Genomic DNA, 11,401 nt, shown 5'->3' with positions numbered 1-11,401 from the left:
GGGGGGGTCGTGAGAGGGAGGGTGCCGCAGGGGGCGGGAGGGGGAGCGGGGGCCGGGATGCCACCTCCAGAACGCTTGGGGGGGCCTCACCTTCCGAGTTCTGGCTCCCGTTGGAAAACTGAGTCACACGCTGGGTCCTAGGCCTCTAGCCCTTGCTTCGTTATACAGGGTCAAAAAGCGCTCAGTAGTCGCTCTCAGACGCAGAAGGGTCCCCAAGGCCTGGGTTTCTGGGCCACAGTGTGTTTCCAAAGGTGTAGCCCCAGGTAGGACGTAGGACTTGGCAGATGTCGCGTGTGCTGTGCAGGTAGGTTAGGACGGACGGGGCTGTGAAGCCAAACAGAAAATGTGACAGGTTTCCGTCTGTCTCTGAGCCTGGCTAAAGGAGTCCGGAAACCCCATGTTCGTGAGCTGTCAGATGGCCGAGCATTATACCGTTATTCTCCCATCCTGGCCGGGAAGGACTCTGGGGAAGTGGTGAGGATGGTAGCCGGGGAAATGCAGCACGCTGGGAGATCTGGAAGGCTCCATAATCTTCAGTTTCTGCATTGTTTGTATGAGGGTGCCCGAGCAGAAAGGAGATTCATCTGATCGCCTGGTCGTGGCTTATCTCAACGGGTCACACGCATTCCTGGTCACAACGTGTGTGCTCAGCGTGTTTTCAGTGTTTTCTGTTTTGATAATTTTGAATTTCTTCGCTTAACTACGCTCTTACCAAATACACAGTTATTTTGTGAAACACGAAGCAATTCAGGCCTCTCCTCTTAACCAGAAAGTTTTTAAAAGTCTTTTAATTGAAAAAAGAGGGAGAAAACCACATTCTCACGGGGCGGGGGGGGGGGGGGGGAGGTCGGGAGCACAAAACATGTAATACCTATATAAGTGTAATCCTCAGTTAACAATCTCTTCAAACTTTTATTAACCCTGTTGCCCGCGGTAAAATGTATGAACTCTGAGACATCCAAGATTCCTCGAGGTTCCTCACCATGTGATCCTGGCCCCACTTCTTCAGGTTCATGTCTGTGGTGGTCTTTCCAGCTTCACTGAATTACTTTTTCCTCAAACTATCTGGGGCAAAGGACAAGATTTTATTATAACATGACTGTAATTTTTGTAAGATTCAATTAAAAACTTGCTAGAAAAAGTGGAAACAAGGCAGAAAAACTCCAAACCCCAGTTTTTATTACGACAAGTATAAAATGACTCTCAATTTGTCTCTGTTTTCTTCTAACTTCTAAATGTTTACTCTTGATTTCTATATTTATCTCATCGTGGACCAGTAAAAAACAGTTCACAGATTGGCAGTGACGATTTGAAGCGGCCCTGACTTGCTGCGCTTTAAATGTGTCCGATGTCTTTTCTCATGTTCTTACTTTAGTGCTGAACAGAGTTCTTGTCACTCAAGGTTCAACTCATAATCTAATAGTAACAATAGCTTAATGTTTATCGAGTTGCTCTATGCTAAGACTTTTATGTGTTCACTATGAATTCTTATGAGCTAGGTATTATTATTGTTATTTCCGCTTTACAAAGGAGGACACTGAGGATTAGAGAAGTCAAATCACACAACCAGTGAGGCGCAAAAATAGCATTCTAACTGAAGCAGCCTGTTTCCAGAGCCTATGCAGTCAGTCAACCATGATGCTGGGACCCTCCTCCATAAAACCTCCCATTTGCTTTGGAGTTAAAGTCAATCACTCCTGTCTTATACTTCTACCATGTATTTTCCCCCACTGGTTTTCATTCACATGTTTCCTACACTAGGCTTTCAGCTTCTGAGTACAGTGACATTTGCGTATCTCCATGGTTCTTAGTGTTGCTTTCTCCAACTGGAACATCCGTTATGCCCTCAATTCTGCTCATAATAACCACTGGAAAGCAAGCCCATCCTCATCTTTGTATTACCATATATTTGGTGTTTACTTCATGTTGTAATTATTTGCTTATGTCTGCATCCCCGATTAGACCACAGGCCACCCAGGACATTCAGATATCTTATCAAAGATGTTTTTGTTTATTTAATTGAAGAAGAACTTCCATAGCACTTAGGACGTGCCAAGTACTGTTCTCTGAGCTTTACAATCTCATAAACAGCCCTGGAGAGTAGGTATTATTTTATCACCACTTAACCCATGAGGAAACTGAGGTACAGAAAAATTACTAGGAGGATCCTAGGAGGGAGAAGAGTCAGCATTCCAAACCAGGCAACCTGGCTCCAGAGATGGTTTCTCAACCATCGCGTTGTACTGATTTTCCACTAGACCGTGTTGTCTTCCCACTGAAAACGCTTCAGTGACTTTCCACTCCTCTCAGGAGAAAAGTGAAACTCCTTAGTAGGGCCTTCAAAACTCTGTGTGGCCTTAGCTCTGCACCTGCCTTTCCCACCAAGCGTCCTGATGCCCTTCCAGCCACACTTGTCTTCTTACTCCCGAGGTCCATGCTCTCTCTGACCACAGCACACCTTGTTCCTTAGCCTGGAGTCCTGTTCCTTCACCTTGTTCCTTCCTCAGCCCAAAATTATCCTTCATATTTTAGCTCAGGAAAATCTTCTTAGACTAGGTCAAATATTCTAGTATACATTTTTAAAGCACTTTTTGTTTTTAACATAATTATCCTTTTATATTTTATATGCGAATGTTTGACTAAGGTCAGTCTCCCCCTTTCAGCACTGTAAGCTCCATAATGGCAGGAACTGTCTGATTGGCCAACCTTTATATCCTCAGCGACTACTGGTATCTGACACAGAGTAGGCAGTGAGTAAATATGCAGTGAATAAGTGAAGAAATAAATAGTATTCAGAGTGCTATGAAAACCTAGAAGAGTCACAGTATTGTGCTGGTAAATGTTTACCAACCAGTCTTTAAAAATGAGAAAGACCTGATTTGTACGACTTGCCAACTTCTATGGTGTAAATAGTCTCTCCATGGCCCACTTCAGAGTGCCAATATGACATCACACGATGCTGCAGTTGGGAGGTGATGTGAGCAGCTGGCTCCGAGAGGTTGTACCAGTGGGCTCCAGCACACCGTTGGATGGACACCAAGGTAGTGTGGCCGAGAGTGGCACACAGAGCCCAGGCAAGCTGCTTAGTAAACCAAGGTGAGATCTGAAATATGAATAGAACACAGGCTTGGGGGGTGGACACATGTTTGGGACAAGCAATTGACAAGGCAGGTGGGGGGTGGAGAAGGAAAAAGAAAGTTCAGTGGGGCTGACATGTACATTTGAAGAGTGTTGTAAATCTTGGTAAGGTTCAGTCTTTACCTTATGGGAAGCACCAAACTCACTTAAGCAGGTAAGTAGCATGGTGAAGTTAGCATTTTGAAGCAATATCTCTGACTGCCTTTGCCCAACAGGCTGGCAGAGGGTAGCCACCCAGAGAAGAGATCCTGGTGAACAGAATCAGGACAGAGATGTAGAGAAAGTGCAGGCAGCTGTGAAAGGGAGCCTGGGTGAAGATGTTTTGCATGGAAATATTGCCCAAAGGGTAGTTTCTTGGTGAACAGGACTGACTACAACCCCAGTTTCAGGAGGTGGGACTTCAGGCTCCTGGGAAGGGGCCCAACCAGACAAAGCAGTGTTTCCTGTACTGGAGACTGAGGGATTAGCTTTGATCATAGACTTTAAAGAGTAGGAGACCCAGGACTTGGAGTCTCTGGCTATGACTGGTCATTTAAACTCTCTGGGATTTCAGCTTTCTTTTCTGAAAAAAAAAAAAGGGGGGGGGAAAGGGGGTGCCTGGGTGCCTCAGTCGGCTCAGGTCATGATCTCACTGTTCACGGGTTCGAGCTCCACATCAGGCTCTGTGCTGACAGCTAGTTCAGTCTTCAGATTCTGTGTCTCCCTCCCTCTCTCTGACCCTCCCCTGCTCACGCTGTCTCTCTCTCAAAAATAAATAAAACACTTTAAAATTTTTAATCTTTAAAAAAAAAAGGAGAGTAATAGGTCAGGCACACCTTGGTTTATAAGAGTGGTCCTTAAATGTGAATATGTGTCCATTTGGGAAACAAGAAGGGGTACCTGAGGAGGTGACCAATGAGATCATTCAGACTGAATCCTTAGAGAGTGACAGGGGGTGCTCTTAATGATTACACCAGCACAAAGGCAGGAATTGAAGTGTGTGGTCATCTTAGCACTCAGGGACTGTCCAAGAGACAGACAGACATGGAGAGTTTTAAAGCACCAGTTTCAAGATCCAGAACCTCAAGGATCATATTGTCTCCTTCCAAAAGTTCGTTTGCTTTTATAATTGCCTTTCTCCCACTTTCCAAAAGAAAAAATTCCTCTCACATACCCCGTGCCTCTCCAAAATGCATCGCCCTGAGAGAGGAGATGTCCCAGAAGCCAAGCTAAAGGACATTTTGATATTTCCTTTCAACAAAGTTCCATAAACACCTGTGACTCCCGTGTATCTCATCAAAAGTCATTTCCAATATCTTACATTTATGTTCAATAATTATTGATTAAATGTATAATACATATATATTTTAATAAATTATTTGCTACCAGTAATTATAATAATTCAATTCAGAGAAAAAAATTATAACACAGGAAATTTTTTCAAAGGTTTTATTTAAATTCCAGTTAGTTAAAATATAGTGTAATATTAGTTTCAGGTGTACAATTTAGTGATTCAACACTTCCGTACAACACTTGGTACTCCACAACAGGTGCTCTCCTTAATCCCTATCACCTGTTTCAACCACCCCCACCCACCTCCCCTCTGGTAACCATGTTTGTTCTCTATGGTTAAGAATCTGTTTCTTAGTTTGCCTCTCTTTTTTTTCCTCTATGCTCATTTATTTTGTTTCTTAAATTCTACATTTAAATGAAATCATAAGGTATTTATCTTTCTCTGACTGACTGACCTAGCATAATACTCCCTAGCTCCGTCCACATCACTGCAATTGGCAAGATTTCATTCTTTTGGATGGCTGAGCAATATTCCATTGTATATTTACACCACCTCTTCTTTATCCATTCAACATTCCTTGGACACTTTGTTTCCAGAGTTTAGCTATTGTGGGTAATTGCTGCTATAAACATCAGAGTGTATGTATTCCTTTGAATTAGTATTAGTTTTATTCTTTGGGTAAACACCTAGTAGTGCAATTGCTGGATCATGGGGTAGTTCTGTTTTTAACTTTTCAAGGAACCTCCATACTGTTTTTCAAAGAGGCTGTACCAGTTTGCATTCCCACTAACAGTGCAAGAAGGTTCCCCTTCTCCACATCCTGGCCAGCACCTGTTGTTTCTTGTGTTGTTGATTTTAGCCATTCTGACGTGTGTGAGGTGATAGCTCATTGTAGTTTTGATTTGTATTTCCCTGATGATCTGTTATGTTGACCATCTTTTCATGTGCCTATTGGCCATCTGTATATCTTCTTTGTTCAAGTCTTCTGCCCATTTTAAATTGGATTATTTGTTTTTTGGGTGTTGAGTTTTTTTGTTATTTAGGTATTTTGAATACTAACTCTTTGTCAGATCTACAATTTGCAAATATCTTTTCCCATTCCATAGGTTGCCTTTTAGTTTTGTTGATTGCTGATTGATTGTTTCCTGTACAGAAGTTTTTTATGTTGATGAAATCCTAATAGTTTAGTTTTGCTTTTGCTTTTCTTGCCACAGAAGACATACCTAGTAAGAAGTTGCTAAGGCCCATATTAAAGAGATCACTGCTTGTGTTCTCTGGGACTTTAATGGTTCAGGTCTTACATTTAGGTCTTTAATCCATTTTGAATTTATTTTTGTGTGTGTTATAAGAGAGTGGTTCAGTTTTATTCTTTTGCATATTGCTATCTAGTTTTCCCAACACCATTTGTTAAAGAGACATTCTTTTATTCATCGGACATTCTTTCCCACTTTTTCAAAGATTAATTGACCATATAATTGTGAGCTCATTTCTTGGTTTTTTATTCTCATCCATTGATCAATGTGTCTATTTTTGTGTTAATACCATACTGTCTTGATCACTACAGCTTTGTAATATAACTTGAAATCTGGAATTGTGATGCCTCCAGCTTTGCTTTTCTTATTCAAAGTTGCTTTAGCTAATTGGGGTCTTTTGTGGCTCCATACATATTTTAGGATTGTTTGTTCTAACTCTGTAACATAGGAACTATTTTAAAATTAGATTTATGTGTGTATTTTTAATGTGGAGAAAAAAGTATGATAGAGCAATCAGCAAAATATTTTAAAGCATAAAACCAGGGAGCTAAAAGTTTGGATAAGGGGCATTAGGATGGGAAACAACTTCATGGAAGGAAAGGAACAGTAAAATTTTTTTTTTTACTATTACAAAGAGTTTTTCAAGAATTTTTTTTAACAGATGTTGGTTACTAATCAATCATTGCAGAATGTAAATACTATTGGATACATTTAGAAGAGTGATATAACACTTTTATATTGATATAAAATATAACAATTTTATTATATTGAAGCATCAATATTTACAACATGCTGCAAACATTATTCCTTGCAGCTATTAAACTTACAATGAAAATTATAGAAGTAAATGTTTTTTTTTAATGTGCCAGGAAGTATATTAGCAAAAACATTTGAAAAACATGGTTTACATGACCTAGAAATTAAAGTCTACCTCTGCCGTTAATTAGCTGTGTAGCCATGGGCTAGTCATTTAACCTAAGCAATCATTTCCTTATCTATAAAATGGGAAATAATAAAACGTACTTTGCAGATTCGATTGAATGACTTTTGTAAAAATTCCTAGCAAGCCTAGCACTCAAGCTTGGTACTCAATAAATGTTACTCAGTAGTACTCAGTGTTGATAATAGCTAATATCCTTTGATATTTACTATATGGTAAACACTGACCTAATGCAATTTAATTCTCACATGATTCTATGAGGTAAATTTCTATTAATCATTATTAGTAAATGGAGGCATGAATGTGAATGGCTGAAACTTATACTGAAATTCTTCTCTTGTCTACTAAGTTTGAATCCAATAGGGGAAAATACACACACACACATATCATAATAATTAAAAGCAATACAAGATCAATGGATTTTTTTTATTGTAGTTCCCTATTCCTATGCAACAGTTTTTAACTAAGATTATATTAAGAAGTATAGGAGCACTTGGCTGGCTCAATCAGTAGAGCATGCAACTCTTGACTTGGGGGTTGTGAGTTTGAACCCCACATTGGGAGTAGAGTTTACTTTTAAAAAAAGATTATGTTAAACAATATCAAGATTCTGCAAGTAAGTGAATGCTAAATACCTGTACACAGCTCAATGAATTTTATTTATAAATACACCTGAATAATCATCGTACAGATCAAGAAACAATATTTCCAGTGCCACCAAAAGCCCTTCACATATTCCTTTCCATCCACTCACCCCCATAAGGATATCCCTTAGACTGATTTCTAACACTGTAGATTAGATTTAATCATTTTTGAATTTTATATAAATGGAATCATACAGTTCATATTATCTTGTTCCTGGCTTCTTTCATTTAAAAATATGTTTGGAAGTGCCTGGGTGGCTCAGTCGGTTAAGCCTCCGACTTCGGCTCAGGTCAGATCTCACGTTCGTGGGTTCAAACCCCACGTCAGGCTCTGTGCTGCCAGCTAGCTCAGAGCCTGGAGCCTGCTTCCTGTTCTGTGTCTCCTTCTCTCTCTGCCCCTCCCCCTCTCATGCTCTGTCTCTCTGTATCAAAAATAAATAAAAACATTTAAAAAAAATTCTCTCCCTCCCTGCCTCTCTCTCCTCTCCCCTGCTCACACGTGCATTCATGCTCTCTCTCTTTCAAAATAAATAAACTTAAAAAAAATGAGAGGAAATATTTGCAAATCATATATCTGGTAAAGGGCCAATACCCAGAATATATAAAGAACTACAACTTAACAACAAAAAACAACTGGATTGAAAAATGGGTAAAGGACTTGAACAGACATTTCTCCAAAGATAATAATCAAATGGCCAATAAGCATATGAAAAGATGTTTGACATCACTAATTATTAGAGAAATATGGTCAAAATCACAGTGAGATACCACCTCACACCCATTAGGATGGCCACCATAAAAAAAAAAAAAAACAAGAAATGTTGACAAGGATATGGAAAAATTGTAATTTTTGTGTACTGTTAGTGGGAATGCAAAATGCTGCAACCACTATAGAAAACAGTATGGTGGTTCCTCAAAAATGTAAAAATAGAATACATACGAGCCAAATATCTCACTTCTAGGCATATATCCAAAAGAACTGAAGGCAGAATCTTGAGATTATTTGCACACACGTGTTCATAGAGGCATTATTCCTAAAAGCCAAATGTCCATCAGTGGAAGGATAAACAAACAGAACATGGTGTTTACATACAAAGGATATTATTCTGCCTTAAAAAGGAAGAAAATCCTGTCACATGCTACATCATGGGTGAACTTTGAGGACATTATGCTAAGTGAAATAAGTCAGTCACAAAAAATACTGTATGATTCCACTTATATGAAGTATCTAAAATAGTGAAACTCATAGAAACGGAAAGTAGAATGGTGGCTGCCCGGGGCTAGCTGAAGGGGGAAATGGGGAATTGTGTTTAATGGGTATAGTTTTTCAGTTTTGCAGGATGAAAAATGTCTGGAGAGCTGTTGCATTACAAGGTGAATATTTACCACTACTAAACAGTACTTAAAAATGTACACTTAATAAATTTATGTTACATGCCTTTACTACAATTAAACATCTAAAATTTTTTAACTGTTCAAGAGACTTACTCACATTATTGTGCATAACTATGACTCATTCATACTCCTTGCTATCTATATTCCATTATGTGCATATCATAATATATTTGTCCATTCTACTGTTGACGGGCACTTGGGAAGTGTGTAGTTTGCGGCTATTGTAATTAGTGCTGTACATAACATTTAAAAATGAAGAAAATAAAAATCTATCAAAATTTTAGAGCTTAGAAGGCAATCATAGAGTACTTATAATGTATTTTAAATGTGTCAATATATTCTCCATCATTGCTCTCAGCTTGTATAGCTGACTGCTAACTTAACTTCTTCCTGTGGCTATCTAGACATTTCAAACATATCATGCCCAAATATGCTTTACCTGCAGTCTTTGTCAGATGTGTTGGCAACTCCATCCTTCTGGTTGCCTGGAACAAACTTTGTTAACATCTTGACTCCTTTCTCTCACACTCACATCTGAGGCATCAGTAAATAATGATGGCTCTACCTTCAGAGTAAATCCAGAATCTGACTGCTTTCTATTATCTCTACTATTATCATATCACAACACCATCATCTCTTGCTTGGGTCATTACAATAGCCCTCTTGGACAGTCCTCATTTGGCCCTTGCCCCTTCCCGTCTTTTCCTCCACTACCCAATCTATTCTCATTACAGCAGCTAGAGGGACCCTGAGGCATTTTATATTTTCCAATAGCAGCCAGAAGAATACCTCCCATCCATGTACTCTTTTGCAGTGTGACCTTGCCATCCTCCAACTAGAAGTGGTCTAAATCACCTCTTATGATTCCGGGCTAACATCTGAGACTTGCTTGAACAATAGAATGAGGCAAAATGGCTAGTTCATAAGAAGCCTCACAGCATCCACTTGGACCTCATAGAACGCTTGCCTCTGCAATGCCTCCCCTGGGAACCCAACTGCCATATTTGAGAAGCCCAAGTTATAAAATGTTCCAGGCAATGCCTGAACCAACCAACAGCCAGCATCACCTGCCATCTGAGTGGAAATCTCAAGAAAGAGAGGCCCAACTGTGCCCAGCCAATTCACCAAACCATGAGAAGTAATAATAAATGGTTTTAAGTCACCATTTGTGATTTGTGGTGGTTTGTTGCACAGCAATAGGTAACAGGAACAGAACGTTTTACAGTGAAAGTCAGATAGTGTCATTGATCTCTTCAAAACCCTCCAGTGGCTTCCCATTGGGCCCAGAGTAAGGGCCAAAGTGCTTATAATGGTCTACAAGATACTGCCTGATGTAGCCTCTAGCCCTTCCTCCCTGATCCTTGGTTACTTGTTCCAGCCTTACTGCCTTCTTTCTTGCTACTCCCTAAACACTCCTGAGTTGGGGACTTTGCACTGGCTGCTCATCTTCCCTAGACATCTACTTGACCATCTCTCCTTATTCACTTTCTTCAAGAGTTTGCTCACATCTCATCTCCATGAGGCCAACCCTGACCACCAATTTAATACAATTTAAGCCAGTTCCTCCCCACCCCAGAACTCCCAATTACCCTTACCCTGCTCTACTTTTTTTTCTCCCGAGTGCTTATTATTTGCTAACTCAGTATGTAATAGTACTTATTTATTATGTTATTGTATACTTTCTGCAAGTCCCTCAAAGACAGGGAGTTTTGTTTTATTCCTTTACCTCTGTGTTCCCATCAAGTAGAACAGTATCTGACACATACTAGGATTCAATACATGTTTGTATTCTATGTCCTAATAATAGTTGAGACTGAGTTAACCAAGATAGCCATGAGGGTTAGGTATAGGTGACTAGCAGAGCCATGTAAAAAGAGAGAGGTAAAAATAGAGAATGGGTTATATTTTCAGAATCCTAGTCACTGCCCATTCCCCCACTTCTATATTTCCTTGCAAGGTGGCAAATATAGGATGGAGATCATGTTTGGAAGAAATATTCAGCTCATAAGAGACCCAAGATGGTTACATGTCATGTAAGTCAAAGCCAACGTTTAAGTTGAGCTAAATTCCATTATAATACTGTTCCTAATTACAGTGAATTGCAGCCAAATTACACTTCCCAAAACCAAATAAATATACAATATACCAGGTGGTAGCCCTGTTTTCCAACACCAGAGTTCCAAAGGAATTGCTTGGTATTTGTTTTGAACGTGCTGTTCTACAATTATCTGATTAACAATTCAGTTTTCCCAGAATTGAAGAACCAAATCCATTTTTTTTCCTTGGTCTTATTGGTCATGAGATATTACAATACCTTTAAAATATAGTTAGCTCTAAATTGTTAGCCAAAACAAGTAAACCTGACCCTTCAGGTCAATAGAATATTAATTTCAAATTGTATGTAAACATGTAGATTAGGAAATAAAAGTCATCACAGAAAGATAGATATATTTGACTGCTTTAAAAAAAAGTATATGGCCTCCATATCTGAAAAAAATCATGAAATACAAATACAAATGACTAATAAACAGAAAAATATTCAACTTCACTGGCAATCAAAAAAGGCAAAGTTAATGATGATAAATCCTTCCATGCAAGGTGCCAAATATATTTTTAATGCTGACAATGATGTGGGCTTTCTCATACATTGCAGATGAAAATATACATTAGCATCACATTTCTAGATCAGTTTAAAAATAAGTACAAAAAATAACCCAATATACAAAGATATTTTAAAATGTGTATTTTTGATTAGCCG

General features: G+C 39.1%; 1 long non-coding RNA gene across 1 annotated transcript in view; it reads left to right on the top strand.

The window, feature by feature from the left end:
• LOC115279469 overlaps positions 1-9,805 on the top strand; it is a 10,286-nt gene extending 481 nt beyond the window's left edge. The window contains exons 2-3 of the long non-coding RNA XR_003903455.1: positions 2,935-3,096; positions 9,458-9,805. This is a non-coding gene — a long non-coding RNA (uncharacterized LOC115279469). The remainder of the gene's footprint in view (positions 1-2,934; positions 3,097-9,457) is intronic.
• The last annotated feature ends 1,596 nt before the right edge of the window (positions 9,806-11,401 follow it).

Source organism: Suricata suricatta, chromosome 15 (assembly GCF_006229205.1).
Source record: "Suricata suricatta isolate VVHF042 chromosome 15, meerkat_22Aug2017_6uvM2_HiC, whole genome shotgun sequence".
NCBI classification, from domain to species: Eukaryota; Metazoa; Chordata; class Mammalia; order Carnivora; family Herpestidae; genus Suricata; species Suricata suricatta.
The sequence above is the reverse complement of the archived record's forward strand: the minus strand, read 5'-3'. Positions and strand labels throughout refer to the sequence as shown.